Source organism: Ambystoma mexicanum, chromosome 1p, assembly GCF_040938575.1.
Source record: "Ambystoma mexicanum isolate Mex_15411 chromosome 1p, UKY_AmexF1_1, whole genome shotgun sequence".
Classification (NCBI taxonomy): domain Eukaryota; kingdom Metazoa; phylum Chordata; class Amphibia; order Caudata; family Ambystomatidae; genus Ambystoma; species Ambystoma mexicanum.
The window spans coordinates 787126163-787143131 of NC_090921.1; the positions used below are offsets into that span (position 1 = coordinate 787126163).

The following is a 16969-nucleotide window of genomic DNA, read 5'->3' on the forward strand; positions in this document are numbered from 1 at the left end:
ACGATTGCAGGGTTTGGGTAGGGGCTAGCCTGAGAGCTAAGCTTTCTTTGGATATGATGGCGATGCCACGGTTACCCACCCGGTCCTGCCTGGATATGGTATAGCCATCTGGGATGGCCAACATTAGTGACGGGCCTGCAGCATTATGTAGCCATGTTTCAGTTAGAGCAATGAAATCTAATTTGGCTTCAGTGATTAGGTCTGCTATATCAAGGGCATGCGCGACTAGTGATCTTGTGTTAAGGAGAGCTCATTTGTAGGAATGTGCCTCCGTTTTTACTGTGATATTCGTATGAGAGATAGGTTTGGACTTAGTTCTGGGAATGGTAGGACTTTTGATGGCAGGAGGGACAGATGGGTAGTTTAGGGCAATAGGTTCTCTAGTATAGTAACCTTTGGTTTCATGTTTGGAGTCAGAGAGGAGTCTTCGAGGCGGTTCATACAATTTAGTGAGTCTAGCACGAAGTTTGTTGTTTCTTTCAGTGGTGGAACAAGGCAGGGAGGCAAGGGTTGTTGGTCCTGACCTGCAATGATGCCTTAAGCAGGAAGGGTCAGAATGATAGCTGGCTATGTTGGATTCATTGGGTGGAATGGTTACTATCACAAAGGGGGAGGCTCCTGAGTGGGTATCCTGACTGATAATATCAGGGGATGGGAGCGTGGCCATTGCACAGAAGGTGAATAATACAATTAGCATTTTCTGCAGATCAGCTGGCGTTGTATAAGCAGAGCAGGAATAGCAATGTAAATGCTATCTAGATTAAGGTGAAGGGGTATAGGCAGGTCAAGTGGGGGGTGGATGACAGTCTATATGTCAAATTGCAAGTAGGTGGAATTCAAAGGCGCAGTAATGGGTCAGTTCAAGGCGCAATAGTATGGCAGTTCAGAGCACAGGAATAAGGCAGTTCAAAGAACAATACCATGGCAATGGGTAAGTTCAAGGTGCAATAATATGGCAGTTTAGAACGCAATAGCATAGCAATTCGGAAAGCAATAATATGGCAATACAATAGGTGTAATGACGAGTAGCTTATGGAGCTTTGGGCATAGCGTTGGTGAGGTGAGATTTGTGCAAGCGCATACAGGCAATAAGGTACCTTGAAGAGCTTACTGGTACTTGAAAGCAGTGTGCGAGGCTCCCGGAGGAGATCATGCACGAGGCTGTTCAGTTGGGTATGTGCATTCATAGAAAATGTAGGTAACATCTTAGATCTACTAGTGTGAACGGAACAGTTATAGATATGTCTATGGGGTTAGTTACCTTGAAAAGGTCTGGCAAAGTCTGGAGGTAGTCGGCCAGGGGTTCTGGCTAACGGCGTAGGCGGCTTAGGACAGGCACAGGACAGGTGTAGTCCTTAAAACGCAGTCCTTGGAACGCAGGACGGCTCGCGCCTCACGGTTCCTCATAGGCTGGTGAAAAAGGTGCAGACAGCCAATCACACGGCTGCTTGTTTGTGATGAGTCTCAGGAGCTCGAAGGCAGCTCACACTGAGACAGGGGCGGCCATCTTGGAGCGGTGGATGCCGCGTGCACTGTAAAGGTGCCACAGCAAAGAACAAAGGTGACTGGCACTGTCGAAGTAGCAGGCGGATTCAACGAAGAGCGGGCGACAATATGTGCTATATGGGCACGATCCTCTGACTTAGTGGGAGATGGCAGAAGGATGAAGACAAAGCAAAGGTTAAGCCCTATGGCTTACCTACTTTAGCGTGAGCAAGCTGATAGCCTGCATCATGATGGCTCTGTCGGTGGGGCCAACACTGCTCGTGCAGTGATCAGGGAAATGCTCCTGTTCCTCTGGTGCTGGGATGATGAAACGTCTGTTGTGTGTGCTCAACAGACGTTTGCGCTGCTGTTGCTCATGCTATAACTGTCTCATCATTGTGTGTGCCCAACGGAAGCTTTCACTCCTACTGCCCATGTTAGAACTGTCCCTTGAGTGTGTGTGCTCAATGGAAGCTTGCGCTGCTGTTGCCCATGCTGTAACTGTCACGTCACTCGGTTGGGCTCAATGGACACTTATGCTGCTGATGCCTATGCTATACTGTCCCATCATTGTGTGTGCTCAACAGACATCTGCGCTGCTGTTGCTAATGCTATAACTGTCCTCTCATTGTGTGTGCTCAACGGAAGCTTGCCCTCCTACTGCCTATTTTCCAACTATTCCTTGAGTGTGGGTGTTCAATGGAAGCTTGCACTGCTGATGCCCAATGCTATAACTATCCCATCATTGTGTGTGCGTGATGCAAGCTTGCACTGCTGCTGTCCAGGCTGTAACTGTACAGTCATTGTGATTGCTTGAAGCAAGCTTGCACCTCTGTTTCACATGCTATAACTGTCCCATCATCGTGTGTGCTCAACGGAAGCTTGCGCTGCTGTTTTTGTAAGGCAGGCGTCATTCATCCTGAAACAGGGTGGGGTTCTTCTGCAATTACACTGAAGTGATCACCAAGGTTTAGAAGTGAAAGTGTGGAAATGCAGGCTGTAGCAAGAAGGGTGTGGAGATGGGAGTGGAGCCTGGAGCCAGCTGTCTAAGAAGAAAAGTAGTTCAGCTTGTTCTTTGAAGAAGTTAGCATTAGGAAGGTAGTGCCATCCAGTGACACATCAGAGTGTGTTATGCGGTCATGTGTGTGGGGGAAGAGATGTGGAAAGGAGAGCACAAAATGTGTGCCTTTGAATGGGAGGATAACATTGCTATGGGAGGGACAGTATTTAGGGATATGAGTAAGTACAGAAGATGTAGTCCTATGGGACAACTCCAGGCCGGAGGGTGGGGGTTATGGGGGGGGGGTGATGATGATGAAGCAGCAGAGCACCAGGACACCAAGCACTCTCGTAAGCTCCCTATTCTTTTCCCCTCCTATTTTCGTTTTCCCCCGCCCATCATCTGGTCACACTCATCAACTTGTGGTCTAAAAGTGACATAACGTCATACTCACGCTTACCTCTCTACCGTCCACACAATCTCTCCCATGCCTCCCCGCCTATCTTTGGGCTTACTGCACAATATTACCCCAACTCGCTTTTAAGGGGAAAAGGTTGCTTTAATGTGACAGGCCACATCTCACAACAAAACACTAACCTGGCTCCCTGGCCTTACAGACTAACTTATCCATTTTAACAATTGCCAAACAAATAAATAAATAATCATTTTCAATTCCCTGACAATTAAATAATTAAACAATGTAAATTTCTCACTTTCTGCCCCTTGCTCCCTCCCCTCGCCTTAAATTCATCTCAAATTTCATCCCGCTTTCTCCCATCTTCTCCCTGAAGCCATGCCCCTCCTTCTTCAATACTTCTTCCCCCTCTTTTTACCCCCATGGTAGCCCATTGGTGCAAACAGGAGCACCGCCCTCCTTTACCGCGCTAGTACCCCATTGTGCTTCCCCCACCCCTCCTCCAAAGGGTCAGGTCCCAGGCACCAGAAAAACCCTCCCCTGATGTGTTATTTCTGCCCACCCCCTCCTTACCCAACTTCTCCAACTCTTCACGATATCATCCACTGCCAATCTCACATCCCCCAGGTAATACATGTTCCCCATTAATGACAAATGCACCCCATCCTCTCGAAACAATGAAAAATCCTCGTAAATTATTTCCTGGTGCGCCAGCATTTGCACCCCCCAAGAGCCGCAAAACTTCACCATCTCCCTGTTAATCTTTGTCCTTTATAGTGCCGCTTTGTTCACTGCCCCCCTCCATACCCTTCTTGGCAATAGCAACTTTCTTATCAGAGACATCCCTGTGTCCTTCATTAGATCGTTGTCCCCTGCATGAAAGATTATTGCCGCCGGCACCCCCGGTGCTCCCTCAAACCCGCTATCATAGGCAGCAGTTGGTTTCACCTAATCCCCCATAACCCCGACCATCTCACTAAAGCAGTGTTAGAACTACAACCCAATTGGGTCCCGAAAATTCTTTTTGCTGCATCTTTCCCTGCCCATTTCACCATGGAGTGTCCACATATCCAGAGTTGCGGCAACTCACCACTCCTCCATGCCACATCTGCAAAAGAAAAATGTTATACGTTTTCTCTCCACCAACTGCCTTACCCACTCCACCAAAATTCTATCCTCTCCTAACTGGCCCCATTCCCCAGCTCTCTGATGTACCCCTTGTATTTTCCCGATTTCCATCGCCCCTTCTCCTCAGATAGCCCCATCCTACTCCTACAATTCCAAAAAGGCTATGCTCCTTCCTCCCTTCTGCCAATGTTCAGGCCACTTTTTGGCACACCACTTACCCCCCAGAACACTTCAAAACCTCCTAAAACTCCTAAACCTGCCACGCCTGAAAAAAACTTGAAATTCTCATTAACTGGGTCCCCATGCAGCCACATGGACACCCTATTAAATTCTTCCAGAAACCTTAGCCAAATCTTGCAATCCTCCCTGACCACTCCTGACAACCAGACCCTGTGATGTGGGTACTTAGCCACCGCCATAGACCGCGCCATGTTTCAACAAAAAATGCGACCCAGGGCCACTACCCAACATGCAAAATTTAGATGCCCCATTAACCTCTGCATGTCCACCAGTGTAATTTTTCAATCCAACGCCTTCTCAAGCAAACCTACCAGCCTGCTCACCTTGTCATGCGGCAAGCGTGAGGTCATGGCCACCGAATCCAACTCTATCCCTAGAAAGGTCAACACCACCACCGGCCCAGTTTTATCCTCTGCCAATGGCACTCTTAATTCCTGCATCAATGTCTGAAAAGCCTCCAGCATCATTCTCTGACATTCCTGTTCTTTGCCCGCCCCACTGTTGAAAAGGAAATCGTCCAAATAATGCAACGCTCCTTCACAACCAGAACTGTAAGTAAAAACCCACTGCAAAAAAAGAGCTACAACGCTCAAACAATGCACATGAAATTGCACAGCCCATAGGCAACGCTTTGTCAAGATAAATTTGGCCTTCGAACTGCATCCCTAGTAGCCAAAAATCTATCGAATGCACTGGTAACAACCGAAATGGTGCTTTGATGTCGCACTTGGCCATGAACGCCCCACAACCTTCCTTCCTCACCAAACCCACTGCCTGATCTACACTGGCATAGGACACCCCGCAGTCTTCCGGCAAAATAAAATCATTCACTGACATGCCCTCCGGCCATGACAAATGGTGAATTAGTCTGAATTCTCCTGCAACCTTCTTAGGCACGACTCCCAACTGGGACACCACCAAATCTCCTGACAGATCCTTAAACGGCCCTACCACTCTCCCTGCTGCCACCTCCTTGTGCAGATTCACTCTCACCACTTCCACATTCTCCCACGCAGACTTCAAATTTTCCGCCCACCGCTGAATCCTTAGACCCTGATAACCCAACCTATAACCCTCGCATAAACCTTCCTCCAAAATCTTGTCCCCTTCCCTGTCCAGGTAAAATCTGAGCCACTCTTCCAAAACCGCTACTTTAACTGGAGTATAGGCCTTTCCCCACAACTCCCTACCCTGCCCCCTCCCTCTGTCACCTGTTTGAAAACATTGTGTAACCGGATGCCATCCCACGCATCAGCTACACTCATATCTAAATTTGCTCACCGTTCTCTTGCAGCTTTCTTTATTGAATGCCCAACATGCTGCTGATAGCTGACCCCTGCCTCCTCCCCCTGCCCCCTCTGAGGCAGGGCTACCATGAAAGGGCAGGTAAGGCACAGGTAAACCACTTGCTGTATGCTGTGTTGGTGCCGGACGCATAGGTGCAATCCATTGTAGCCATAGGTCCATGTGAATCTCTCCCCATACCGCTTGGCTGTACCCACCCATCCTTGCCCTAAATTCTTCATCGCACCTCACCCATGCAAATCCCCCAAAACTCGTAAACGCTTACCTTATTATGTCCATGTATTTCAGTAACGCTACACACCTCTCGGGAAACTTCTCACTATAAACATTTTCATTTATAATAAATGCTGATGTTCAATTGTCACCAGCAACCTTGGTCTTGCGGCCAACTCCCACTCTTCCTCCTTGCACACTTCTTTCGCTGGCACCTCCCTGTGCAGGAGTTTAAAAACATCCACAAACTCACCTGCCCATATTTGTTTCTTTGTTGCCCCATCAAATGTGCACCCAGCGGCTATGTAATGCCCATATAGGGCATCTTCTTGTCTTTCACTGCACCCTCTGCAGTCCTCTCCTTAGGAACCTCCATCACCCCTTGGGCCACCAGCTCTGTCCCCTTGTCTGTTTGTACTTCCACAGAGGAGACACTCATTACGCTCGCCCTTACCAAGGCCTTTTTTGCGGACAACCTCTCCATCTCCCCATCTGTCCCTTGTGCCCCAGCCCCCCAGCCTTTTGTGTATCCCACCTGACCCATGCCGCTGACTATTCCCGTTCCTGCTTACCTCTTTCTTCCCTGCCGTCACCTAGCCGTGTCATCCTGGCCTCCACTCCGACACTCCTCCTCTCTTTCCTTACTGGGCTCCTGTTGCAGGGGACAAAAAACATCAGTAGAGATCCCCCAGCCAATTTCCCCCTGTTCTCTTGTGCTCCTGTGCCTCTCAGCCCCATCCTCCCCTTCAAACCTTAGGCCCCTCTGCACCCTTTGCCTCCCCCGAAACCCACCTTGCTCCTCATCCCCCAACGCACACAATTTTCCTTCTCCACCTCATCCTCCCCAGTGAAATACCATTGTTGTTGTGAGTGCACGCTCGGGCCGGGCAGCTCTTCTTCGGGATGAGCCTGGGGTGTCTGTCCCGCAGCTCCTTTGACGTCTTCTCTGCGGGGTCGCACCAACCCCATCCTGCTCTTTTCTTCTCGGGCGAGGGGTTCTCTCCTCCTCCCTGTGCTCTGCCATACTAGGGCCGTAATGTGCCCTCTAATCTGTTCTTTACCGCCTGTCGGAAGGGCCGTCCTCAAGCCATCTCCTTCCACCTCCTCTGCAACCATGGGGGCCATACCAATCCCTCCGCATACCAAACTATTTTGCGGGAAGGTTGTTCCGCACCTTCCCCTTTCTTCACTAACCAACGAAGATGGAGTCCTCCTCCTCCGACCTGCACTCTTCTGCAGGCATTTCCCTCCTCTGCCCCTCTGCACTGCTGCATCCCATGAATCCAAACCGACCCTAACCAAATGCTCCCTTGACCTTGGCCCTCTCTACCCCTGATCCTCCTCTGCTAGTAGCCTACACCGGCCCCTTCTCCCCGACCCACTATCTGTCCCCCCCGCCACCTGCTCCCCCACTCCTTGTTGGCCGCCTAGGTACATCCCTCCTACTTTTCCTGGCCCTTCTGTCCCATACCTCCCCCCTTCCTGCTGACAGGCTGCAAGCCACCACTGCTGCGAGGGCCCTGTCCGAAGCCGCTCTCCGCTGTGGCCTCCCCTCCCAAGTAACTTCCATTACTGCCCCCTCCAGCTGGGCTTTTGATGCTCTGCTAATAATGCTCAGAGCCTCTCTCAACGCCTGGGCGTCCACCAAACCCCTAGATCCGGAACCCTGACCTGCCATCCTACACCAGTAATGCAATTAGTTCAAGTTAATATCACCGGCCACCGATGCACCCAAAACAGCTGACACCTGAGCCTGGTATATATATCTCCCTGTGTGGCCTTCGACCTGTATTATATTTTTTGTAAGAATGCCTAACTCTTAAATATAACCTATCTAAATCCCCTTTTTCTGTTATCTCTCCTAGTAGCCGGCAGGAACTGACTCCACTTGAGGCAGAAAAGGCTACTGGCAAGCAGCCTCCTGATGGGGAAAATGTATTTCCAGCAAGCTATACTAATAGGCCTCATAAATTTAAACCCCCACTCCCCCCCATAAAGTGCTGCAAGCAGCACTAATTGCCTTTGTCTGAGGCAAAAAGGAAAAAACTGTTAACTGTGCGGGACCTACATAAGGCTGTGCACCACACTGCCCCACGTGGCTACAACCCGCACCGCAATGGCCGTAGGCTGACAGAAACAGGGGGCTTCCACACTTCTAAAGCCTAAATAATGCTGGCCCTTTAAGAACCCAGCACTGCCCCCTAGTGGCACAGCACTGGCACTGTGCTAACTTGCGAGCAGGCACGGAGCTCGCAGCCCTAAATGGACTTTCTTTCACCCTGCCAACTGGGGCTGTGTGTGCCGTGACCCCAACCTGCAGCAACACCAACACAACGCGTAGGAACACTGTATCGGCAGGAGCCACTCCACAAAAAATAAAAAACACCACCAATCTGGACATCGTGGAAGAACGGGCCTGCAGTGTCTGAATGCAGAAAAAGCGCAGGTAGAAGTGGCGGTGCTTTATTTACAGCACCCCCTTGTGGTGTTGTTACCTCATAGTTGATAAGAGGGACAGTCCTCTTTCTATTGTCACTGTTTAGTGGGCTGCGCCCCACGTGGCGGGAAGGGGCGGGGTTACCGCGCAAGCGGCAGTTCGGGTTTGGGACAAATAAAGACAAGAGGTGTTGCACCCCAGCTCCCGAGTCGGCCCTATCATTGAGTGAGTGTGAGTGCTGGCTGGCAGCGTAAGGAGGTCCACCTGTGGGACACCACATTGGCGACGAGGCGGACACGTGCCCCGCCGTGCCCGCCACCTCAGATCCCAAGCGTTCGTGGCGTGCGGACGAGCGCCACCGAAGCCGCGGGTTGAGAAAAACCCTGAGGACGGCGTGTCGGAGCGAGAAGGCTCCCCGCTGTCAAAAGGAAAAAAGGCTCCACGCGAGTGTCGGCGAGGCGACGAAGCGCGCATTCCGCGGGTGGAGCAGTTGAAGCGGCCTCCCGCGTGACAGTACTCCGGGCAGAGAGGAAGGAAAAAAAAAAACCTTTCCCGCCAACGGCAACAACGCCGACCGGCGTAATCCTCCTGAAACATCCGCAGGTGGAGCAGTCGGCTCCCTGCATACACTTCTCCGGGCGGTTGAGGAGCACTGGCCTCCCGTCGACGGCAACGGCTAGCAAAGGATGACCGGAGGAACCACTGAGGCACGGTCCTCCCACCCCTCGCCCACACACCAATAAGGATAAGCTCAAGCGCCCCAACACGAGCAAAAATAAGGCCATTGACTTAGCGCAGAAATCTCAAAATCACAGCGCAGCGACTACCCTGCAGCAACAAGTGGAGCGTGAACTCGCAACGCAGCGCCCCCTTGCGGTGTACATATACCACCGCACACCTAAGATATTTCGGCACGAAAGAAGTCAGAAAAGCGAGTAGGGTTTAACCCATGAGTGGCTCGGAAGGGAAGTCATCTGCAGTCTCAGTGAGCCCAGCTCGAAGGGAGTCACTTGCAGTCCCAATCACACCTGCCAGACAAGAGCACAAAAAGATGACGGACAGCCTTCTAGCCCAGTTACCAGCAAATATTGACCTCACAGAGACAGGCACCCTGGGGACAAGGTGGAAAAGATGGCTGAGGGATTTTGAAGTATGTCTAAAAGCGGCCGGACCACTAGAAGATGAACAAAAGCTAAACCTGTTAAACCATGCTGTAGGTCCCAACGTGCGAGACATCCTCGACGAAATACCGGAGGGCACCATAGACACTTACACCAAGTTGAAGACAACGCTCACGGAATACTTCACACCCCACACAAACGTGGCTATGAACGACACGTATTCCACACTACCAAGCAGAACAGGGGAGAAACCATAGACGCTTTTGTCATGAGGCTAAGGTCAAAAATGAAACACTGTGATTTCAACAACTACTCAAATGAGGAGGCCCTCCGGTCGCAAATCATAGTGGGGTGCGAAAGCACGGACTTCCGAAAACGACTACTACAACAGCCGAGGAGTCTAGAAGAAATCCTGCCCCTAGCAAGATCAGACGCTGCCCTCGCAGCGCAAGTGGAAGGTCTGGAGGACATAAAGATCACGCACGGCAAGCAAGAAAGCATCAACAAGTTGGAGGGGACAGCGAGAGTCACCACTGACCCTTTCTGCTACAGATGTGGACATGAATACTGCCATGGGCCAGACTTGCTCCGCATGTGGCGGCGACAACCACTACAAGTCGGTGTGCCTGATATTTCGCAGCAAAACGAGAGGAGCCAGAAGAAGTGGAAAACCCACAATGGAGCTGGAGCAGAACCAGCCCACCCATCACTACAGGACAGCACACCAACTCCACGAACAAAGGCGACACTGACACCACGATGAACAATCGGAAAGAAGGTCAGAAAGGAGAGACTGGAGGGAGAACAAAACCACCCTATCAAAAACAAGAAGAAGACCCAGGAGATATGTAAGGTGCCTCATAGAACAGTCACCGTCAGACAGCGTGTCAAGCGCATCATCGGAAGAGAGATCCCGCTGACCGGAGAAATAACAAGAAACACCACGGAAAAAGGGATATCTATACGCCCTCGGAAACAACACAGCAAAAGAACACAGCCCAATACTAAGAATGCAAGTCAATCAAACAGCTGCCGAATTCCTAAAAGATACAGGGGCAACCGTGAACGTGATCAGTGAGGAAGTATATGAAAGCATACCAAACGCTCCTCACCTACAGCCAGCCCGAGCCCTCGTCTACCCATACGGCTCAAAAACACCACTAGCATGCAAAGGGTTTTTCATGGCATCCTGCCGATACAAAGAACATGAGAAAAACATCCCCATGCACGTGCTACAGGCCGCTACCGAGAGCGGGTCATCCTAAGCTATCGGTCAGCCATAGAGATGGGACTCATTCACATATTATACCGCCTCATGGTGCACAAATACGTAGATCCAACGGCAAGCATCGAACAAGTCTTCCCAACACTGTTCAAAGGCCTCTGGAAACTAAAGGGCAAACAAATTGAACTTCACATTGACGACCGTGTCACACCAGTGGCACAACATTACAGGGGCATCCCCATTAACATTCAACAGCAAGTTGAAAATGAACTGACCAAACTACTCGAAGCCGACATCATTGAGCCAGCGGAAGGCCCCACACCATAGGTCTCCCCCATAGTGCCAGTGCCTAAGAGGGACTCCCCCAACATCCGGATATGTGTAGATATGAGGAGACCCAATCAAGCTATCTTAAGAGAACGACATCAAGCTCCTCGAATAACGGACATGGTGCACCTTTTAAATGGAGCGACCATATTTTCCAAATTGGACCTAAACAAAGGCTACCATCAGCTGGAGCTCAGCAAGAACTCTAGATACATAACAACTTTTGTCACTCATCTAGGTTTATTCCGCTACAAGCAACTTAGTTTTGGAGTATCTTCAGCGGCAGAAATCTTTCAAGCAGAAATTCACAATGTCATCAAACACGTGCCCAACTGCTTGAACTACAGCGATGACATCCTATCTTCGGTCAGACGCAGGAACAGCATGACGACACGCTAATGAGAGTCTGCATGGCGCTAGAAGAAGCCCAGCTAACACTCAACAAAGAGAAGTGTGAATTCCGCAAGAAGACACTCAGATTCTTTGGGCACATATTTTCGGAGAAAGGCATGACGCCTGACCCCGAAAAGGTTAGCGCACTCCGTGAAGCTGAACCGCCCACAACGACCTCAGACCTCAGATCATTCTTAGGACTTGCCAGCTATTGCACCAAATACATACGAGACTTTGCGTCCATCAGCGAACCTCTTAGAGCCCTCACCAAACTTAACACTGAGTTTGCCTGGTCGCCCAAGTGCCAGGAAGCATTCCAAATCATTAAAGACTGCATCTCCGACGCCCGAAACATGGCATATTTTGATCCCAAGAAGACCACAGAACGCATCGTTGATGCCAGTCCAGTGGGATTAGGTGCCATTCTTACGCAATTGGACGACAAAGAGGGAGGGGAGAAGCACATAGTATCCTACGCCAGTCGAAGCCTCTCCAAAACTGAACAAGCCTACTCTCAGGCAGAGAAGGAAGGACTGGCGGTCGTCTGGGCCTGCGAACATTTCCATCTCTTCCTATACGGAAAACCTTTCATAGTTGTGACAGATCACCAGGCACTCACCTTCATCTATGGAAACCCACAAGCAAAAATGCCACCAAGAATAGCCAGGTGGGCACTTAGACTGCAAGACTATCAATTCACGATTATACACCGGCCAGGGAAGGAACAAAACCCAGCGGACTTCCTTTCCCGCCACCCAAGAGAGAAGAGCGGACCGGAACAATCTATTGCCGACCAGTACATAAGATACGTCATCCATGGCAGCACACCACAAGGACTGGACATGGATCAAATAACAAGGGAGTTTAACACAAACCAAGGAATACAGACCATCCTAAGATGCCTAGAAACAGGACGATGGAAGCAAGCAAAACAAATCCGCGAAGCAATGAATGATGACACCAAACAAGACATCACATGCCTATTAGCTGTAAAGGAAGAACTCGCAAAGACAGAGGAAGGACTACTTCTAAAGGGAACAAAAATAGTGATCCCGAGAAACTTGCAACAGAAGGTGCTAGAACTAGCACACGAAGGACACAGGGGAATTGTATCCACAAAGCAGATGCTAAGACAAAGGGCCTCATTAAACGGAAGGCGGTAATGGTTAACGGCCACCGTTACTGGTAACGGTGACCGTTAACCATTACCGCCTTACTACGAGGTCCCTTAGCGGGTTGGTGCTTTAACGCCTGCTTTTTGCAGGCGTTAAAAACCAACCCGCTAAGGGACCTCGGAGCTAATTACGGCACCGCAAAATTGCGGTGCCGTAATTAGCGCCTTCCCCATTCCCATAGAGCCCTATGGGGCAGAAATGGGAATGGGGAAGGGCAATGGCGGAAGGGGGATTTACCGCCCCTCCAACCTTGGAATGGGGCGGTAAATCCCCTTTCCGCCAAGGCGGTGCCGGTATTTTACCGGCATGAGCCATGGCGCTAATAGCGCCATGGCTCACCGCCTTCCGTGTAATGAGGCCCAAAGACTTTGGTTTCCCCAACTAGACGCAGCCGTGGAAGAACTACTTCAGAACTGCCCCACCTGTGCCATCATGAAACCACACACGACACCTGAACCGTTAAACATGACTGCGCTACCTGAAGGAGCATGGGAAGAAATAGCAATCGACCATTTTGGGCCCATGGAAGGGGGTGAATACATCTTGGTAGCTGTGGACGAATACTCAAGGTATCCTGACCTGCAGATAGTTCCATCCACTTCCGCACATCACACCATCCCAGCACTGGATCGGATGTTCGCAATCTACGGTATACCCAAAGTAGTTAAGTCTGACAACGGACCGCCCTTCACGGGACAAGACTTCCAGAGATTCGCAGAATACATGGGTTTTCGTCACCGGAAGGCAACACCCTTGTGGCCTCAGGCAAACGGTACAGTGGAAAGGTTCATGAGCAACATCAAGCGCACGACACAAATTGCGGGCCTCACTGGAGAACCCATCGAGAAATTGCTGTACCAACTCATGCGAGATTACAGGAACACCCCACATAACACCACTGGGAAGTCACCATCAGAAGTGATGTTCGGACGAATGATCAGAACGCGGCTACCTCATGCAGCTGCCGATGAAGACCAATACGAGGACGACGCTGAGATGAGGATGAGAGACACCCTCATGAAAGAAAACATGAAACAGGCTGCTGACACCACTCGCAGGGCCATGGGAAGCGACCTGGTACCCGGGGACCTGGTAGTGGTCCGACAACCTCAACAGCGCAAAAACATAGCTCCTTTCAGTGAAGAACCCCTCATTGTCAAGAAAAAGGGATCACTCATCACCGCGGAGGGGGACCGTCGGTCCATAACGAGAAACTCCTCTCACTTCAGGAGGATGCCTGGCATCCAGCACGCAAATAACACAAGCATGAATGACACTCTCTCCCAGCGAGACGCTCCCTATGAGGGAGACAGGGAGGACTCTGAAAACGACCTGGGCCCTGAGCCATGGGCAGGGCCCTCTGCAAGAGTGGACTTTCGACCGCAGAGAATAAGGAGGAAACCTCATCGCCTCATCGAAGAAATAGATTGAGGGTGTAACTAATTGTTTAGTGACGGGACGGTGTGATGTCGTTACCTCATAGTTGATACAGGGACAGTCCTCTTTCTATTGTCACTGTTTAGTGGGCTGCGCCCCACGTGGCAGGAAGGGGCGGGGTTACCGCGCAAGCGGCAGTTCGGGTTTGGGCCAAATAAAGACAAGAGGTGTTGCACCCCAGCTCCCGAGTCGGCCCCATCATTGAGTGAGTGTGAGTGCTGGCTGGCAGCGTAAGGAGGTCCACCTGTGGGACACCACACCCCTGTAAATATAAAGTATCGGTAATACTTTTTCCCTTTCTTTTTAAAAAAAAAAATATATATATATATATATATATATATCCCTCCCCGGTCTACAATCCCTCTACTCTGCTATACCCTCTGCCCTACCTCTAACCAACGCCACCTACACGGTCGAACTCAGGGAAGGCTCAGGAGCAGCGACCAGGACAAACGCTACGTCCTAACCTTTGCTTGCTCCCGAACCTTCCCAGCCCGCATAAATACCATGGACGGCGCTCTATGTGCAGGCCAGCTGGCCTGTGCAGCGCCCAAAAACACTCCTGGGGGAAACGCTTGCACGTTCCCGCCGGGGACCCACTTCTGATGCACGCAGCACTTCAATGCCGCCGCTAGAACACCCTATACGAGCAACCTTCGGGACTCTCAATCATGTCGCGCTTCTCTCGTTCCTAATGGACTGCTTAATGGTCCCCCTGTTCTTCCTCAGCACTTTGAAGCCGCATAATGGTGGTATAAGCGCTATGCATGTAGATTACATGGCATGTGTAGATCAGCAGGAGAACAGGCTAGATCTGTGAACCTGATTCAGAGGTCAGGCAGAAGCAGAAGGCCATGGGTCAATCAAAGGTGTCAAGGTCATTGGGTGAAGGTGGAGTGGATGAGATGGGGCTGTGCTGCAGAAATGGTTTTTATGTTAGGGGGGGCAAATTAGCAACAATTCCTCTCCTTTTGTATCCAATGTGATCCTGCGGGGGGGGGGGGGGGACTGGACTCTAACCGCTTGGAATGCAGAACATTCTGACCAGTTATGTCGTGGAATGTTCCGGCAACCGGGTGTACTTAATTATCATGGCTGCCCTCATTGGCTGAAAGATATTTTCATTTTAATGTATGTTGCCCTTATCAGCCTCTTGGATTGGCGGGCGTTCCAACCAACACGAGCAGGAAATGGAGGGAAATCAGTATTCTGTAAAATGGCAGAGAAGCTATGTTGTGCCAAATACACCATTTTGATCTGGAGTGTTAAAAACGTGCTTTTCGCCCGCGCATAGTAATGAAAACCGAAAGGCACCTGGGTGGTGGGCGTTTAGGGTAAGCCTGGTTATAGGGGAATGTACAGGTGATGGCAGTTGAGATACTGGGTGATGCAACAGAAGGCCAGATTTTCAAACATTGCTGGCCCCAGAGCAACATTTACAGCCCTGACCCTCGTGTTTGTGAGGCCAGAATAAAGCCTCAGCTGCTGTAGGTCTGGATACAGTTTATACTTTCCCTTGGCTGGCGCTTTGACTCGTCCATAATGGACGACGGGCAGGTCGGCGCCCCGTCCCCCATCATAGAGGAGCCGCCCCTGGAGAAAACGGAGGACTAACAATACGCTGCCCTCAGCCAAATCAGCTCTTCGTGGATACAAGCTGGCTGTCCTAGGTGCAACATTTGCCATTTTGTCTAGTAAAATTGACTCTGCCCAGAATAAACCAAATGAATTATACAAGGTGACTACCTCCTTGCCTTGGAATACATGTATTATAAACACCCCGACGCTTCCATTCAGGCTACTAATTACTTCAACAACATATTTGTGGAACAAATTGCAGAAATATGAATGAATATTATTCCTAGTAAGGGAAGTCTTTTGTCCCCATAGGAACTGTCACGTATAGCCCCATCTTTTGTGTTGTAGTTGGGCCCTATGTCAGAGGATTTAACCCCCTCCCTCCTCCAAGCCCTAAAGGCCACTTGTAAGAGGGAGTGCGCTCTGCCAGCCTTTATTGCTTGTCAGCATGCTGGCACTCCTCCCTCGCGGGTCACTGGTATAATCCGGTTAGCCCCCATCCACCTCCCTCCATACTCCCGAGCTCTTTCTGTCCTTGTCATCTCTCTGGCAGAACCTCTTGTTTGTCCCTTCTACAAGATTCTGCTCCAGAGGAGACAAGACAGGAGATTTCCAGTTGCGGGCCCAACCCTTTGGAACGCCCTGTCCTCTCGGCTTTTCGTAAAGACTTAAAAACTCAACTTTTGAGCGCTTTGAAACACTTGCCTGTGTATGAGCGCTATATAAATAAACCATACCATACCATACCTTTTCTGCTAGTTGTATGCTTTCACGAATCTCTGCCACATCAGCAGTAGTACGCCATCTGCGCCTAGAGGCGGTCTCCTGCCAGTAGAGTGTGACAAATAGTAACATAACATAAAATAGCACAACATAGCACCAAAGAGCATACTATAACAGCATACAACATAATAGCATAATAAAAAGATGAAACGGTTAATGACTTGCTTATTCGCATATCATAACCAGAGGGTGTCACTGTTATCCACCTGTTTGTTTCCACCTCAAAAGCATGACACACTGAATCGACTCACCGAGATTGTGCACAGATCGATGCTGCCGGTACATGACCCACCGCGCTATCTTCCCGGGGTAGGCGCGGTGCTTTCTTTGTATGTCTGACAGTATCACGTGCTGGAGATCACGTGGCCGCAGCTTCGGTAGCCGGGGTGGCCTCTGACCTCGCCAGGCACGCTCCGCTTCCCCTGGCCTCCCCGGCTGTAGAACAGACCTGCCACTGTATGAATATGTCTGATATTTAGTTGGATTTTAATAAAACAACCTAATATCAAACATATCAAACCGGGGCAGGCATAGCTCGAGCTGCTGCTGGGATTGGACTGGAGTGACGTCCTCGACAGGAGAAGCCGAACTGTTAATGAGCGCTTGTATGGCCTCAGGACGAGGAGGAAACGCCACTGCGTGGGTAACATCAGTTATGCGTACCTCTCACAGTTGTACTCGGTGTACACAACTCCCAGCGCTGCAAC

At 50.4% G+C, this 16969-nt stretch overlaps 1 long non-coding RNA gene across 1 annotated transcript in view; it reads right to left on the reverse strand.

Moving 5' to 3' along the window:
- The window catches only part of LOC138580837 (uncharacterized), a 50051-nt gene that overhangs the window by 21864 nt on the left and 11218 nt on the right, over positions 1-16969 (reverse strand). Inside the window, exons 2-4 of the long non-coding RNA XR_011304355.1 lie at positions 16514-16716; positions 16227-16304; positions 6359-6438 (exon numbers count right to left, since the gene is read on the reverse strand). This is a non-coding gene — a long non-coding RNA (uncharacterized lncRNA). The remainder of the gene's footprint in view (positions 1-6358; positions 6439-16226; positions 16305-16513; positions 16717-16969) is intronic.